Below are 3,342 nucleotides of genomic sequence, written 5' to 3' on the forward strand. Positions count from 1 at the left end.
AGAGCTAGACCATGGCCACAAGGGGATGACCAACCTCTACACCTTGGCAAGGGAGAGAGGCATGGTAATAAACCATGGGAATCCTGGTCGAAACCCAATTCCACTGGCCACCTGTAGGCACAGGGATACCTTCGCCTGTCATAGGTAAACTAGGGCAATGAAGTAAGGTAAGTGCAGTCACATTGTGTTGAGGTGAATGAAATAGTGAAGCTAACAACGTTGGAATGTATATTGGTCACAAATCAATAGGGCATCAGTCCAGCAAAATGTGAACATGGCCATGGCAGCAATGGATCGGAACCCCAGGCAACCAAATGACCAAGCAGGACGGAAGGCCACAGGGTTCACAAGCCCACCAAGTAATGCATAGTTGAGGAAGCTGTGGCATACAAGGGGGAAATAGAGGAGCATATCTGAAAGTTGATAGACGATTAGGAAGACCAGGTAAAACTTGAGCTGGAACCGGATGATGGAATAGGAGTCTAGAGAATAATGGTGCCTAACCCGAGGACCACAAGAGGGCGAATTACACAATTCAAGCACACCCTGTACCTGTATTTTTTGATGAAAAGTCTGCTTGGCAAAGAAATAAAGAAAATTTATGTCGGGATGGCAGTTACAATGCAGGGCCTTCCCAACTACAAAAAAGACATGGAGAAGATCCTATTTCAGCTGCAAAAATAGGACATTAGGGTGGACCATATTGGCCAACACATCCCTTGCATTATGGAGTTCTTCAGAATGCCAGAAGCAACCACTGAGGATCCTGCCCCAGTAACCTCAGACTCTGAGGAGCAGAATGTCAAGAAAGATTAGTCTTCCTATGCTTATTTTTTGTTTATGCGGATAGGATTTAAATTTCCAGTTGTTTATGTTAGTTGTCATAGTTATACAATATGTGGTCATGAGACTCAGACATACCTAGCCTTGCTAGAAAGACTGAAGGAGTTTTGTTTTTGGATGGCGTATAATGCTGACCAATGGCCAACAGACTTAGTTTCTCCTTAGGGAAAGTTGAGGCCACCAAGTAGATCTGTGTGGTATGAATTTTCCCTATATATATAATAGAAAATGGATGGTCCTGCCAAGCATTACAAAAAAAGAATAACTCCATGTATATCAAATTTCGATTAATATTATCAATCTACACAAAAATGGTAGTCATAATTATGATAAATCATTGAATAATTTTTTATTCACAAATTTATACATATTAATAGAATATTATGACCATTGGTTTTCATATTCCAAGTGGTCTCTCGAAATCCAATCATTATTCACTTTCCACACCATAGTCGTTAATGGATTAGATGTCCAATAATCCCCCCCTTGAATCATTGAATCAAATCAAGGTACATAGAGACCACTTCTTCAACTAGATTACAAAGAGAAGTTACATGAAAATACAAGAATCTAATCTAATTGGAGGAAGTCAAACATTATCCCAATTGCAGAAATGAAAGTGTCATTCATCAATTGTAAAGGATAACTAGAACCGCAGGAAGGAAAAGGTTGTAGTAATTGCAGATACGAACTATGTTTCTTCTTGAAAAAATTAAATTAATATTCTACTTGCAGAATGTAAATCATTACTGTACTCGTTGTTGGGAAAAACACTAGGGGGATGAATGAGTATTTTAAGACTCACTTATACTTTTCATTTCTTATCCATATCTCTATACACGACTATAGTGAAGTAAACCTGTGTATGTACACAACTGTTATGCAAACAACTAGCATATATCTAGTTAACTAACTTTTCAATTAATCCATATTTTGTTTTACTTGAGATAATGTATTCGTACTTCATTAGGCATTAATTAAACACTAACCATTTGGAATAAGAACATAATAAACCATCACACATAAGCAACACATCATCACTCATGAACACTAGGATTTTCAGGTGGAAACGCAATGTGGGAAAAAACCACCGTTGTTATCGTCTTTGTCTTTATCTTTTATTATAAAGAAAACATATTACAATATTGTATTGGCATGAACTCATACTAGGATGTAGGCACCCACCTACAGAAGGAAACAACCTTCTCTTGTTCTCCCACACCCACTAGAAGGGAGTTCTAACCCCTTGATCTTGTTTACCCATACCCACTAGAAGGGGGCTCCTACCTGCTAATCTAATTTACTAGCTACCACTTGAAGGAAGGTTCGACTTCCTCACTAAAGGATCAAATCCTCAACACTTCTGTGGAACATGTTTCATAAATTTTCACACTGGATCCACTTGATACAAAACATTACAACTTGTAAGCCACTTTTCATCAAATTTTTAGACTGGACCCACAACCATCATTTAAGTCCAATACCAAATATCAAAACTAAAACTGATCACTGCAACAAATCACTCAATCATTTAACTACCAGAATAAATCAATCACTGAACAATCTGAGACCCAAATCAAAGAACTTATTATCAATTAACCAAATAAGCTAAATCATTGTAACCATAATACCAATATTAAACACAAACATTGCATCAACTCGTTACCCCAACTGAAAATCCTGATCAATAAAATCTCAGAATATATATGCTACTTTACTTTATTAGATCCACGTATTTACATGACTTCATTGAAGCATAAAACATACAAATCTCAAAATAGTAACCCTGGAACTGAATCACTTTTGTTTTAAAACAAAAACTGAGTTACACCCTAAACCATTGAGTTGTTATGAATAACCACAAACCCATCGCACATCTTCAATCACATACAACTAGTAGCATCATAATTATTCAATCAATCAATCCAAATGTAATCATCACTATCAAACCCAGATCACCAAGTAAGACTTCATTGATATACATCAGAAACACAAGAAGACTGATTATACTAATGAGACATTTTATTCAATAAAACCCTAACTTATATATCCACCTTCCACAAAACATTTTTGCATATATACATGGTTTTCAAGAATCAAGCCTGTGTATAGATATGAATCGATATGCCGCTTACGAACATTAAACCCATGTATGTATGTGCCTTTCAGGTTATGAAACTCACGTACAAAGCTGAAACTATTGACTTATAGCTTTGTTGCACATCAAACATTCAGAACAAACTCATATCTCAGAATACATAATAAAACATGTGTGAGACACAAATATCACAGATCAAATCAATCCATTATCAATATATTCATTTCAAATCTATTCGATCTGATCCATCATCAAATTCTTGGGTGCATACTTAGTTTCAGATCAACATTACAAAACCAAGCAATTAATAAACCCATTAGATTAATATTAGAATCCCAAGGGAATAACATTGGACCCTAGGATTAACATTGAACCCTAGGAATATAAACTCTAATATTAAT

Source organism: Pinus tabuliformis, chromosome 2_1 (assembly GCF_031772625.1).
Source record: "Pinus tabuliformis cultivar Carrire ecotype Pingquan chromosome 2_1, CPIR1, whole genome shotgun sequence".
NCBI classification, from domain to species: Eukaryota; Viridiplantae; Streptophyta; class Pinopsida; order Pinales; family Pinaceae; genus Pinus; species Pinus tabuliformis.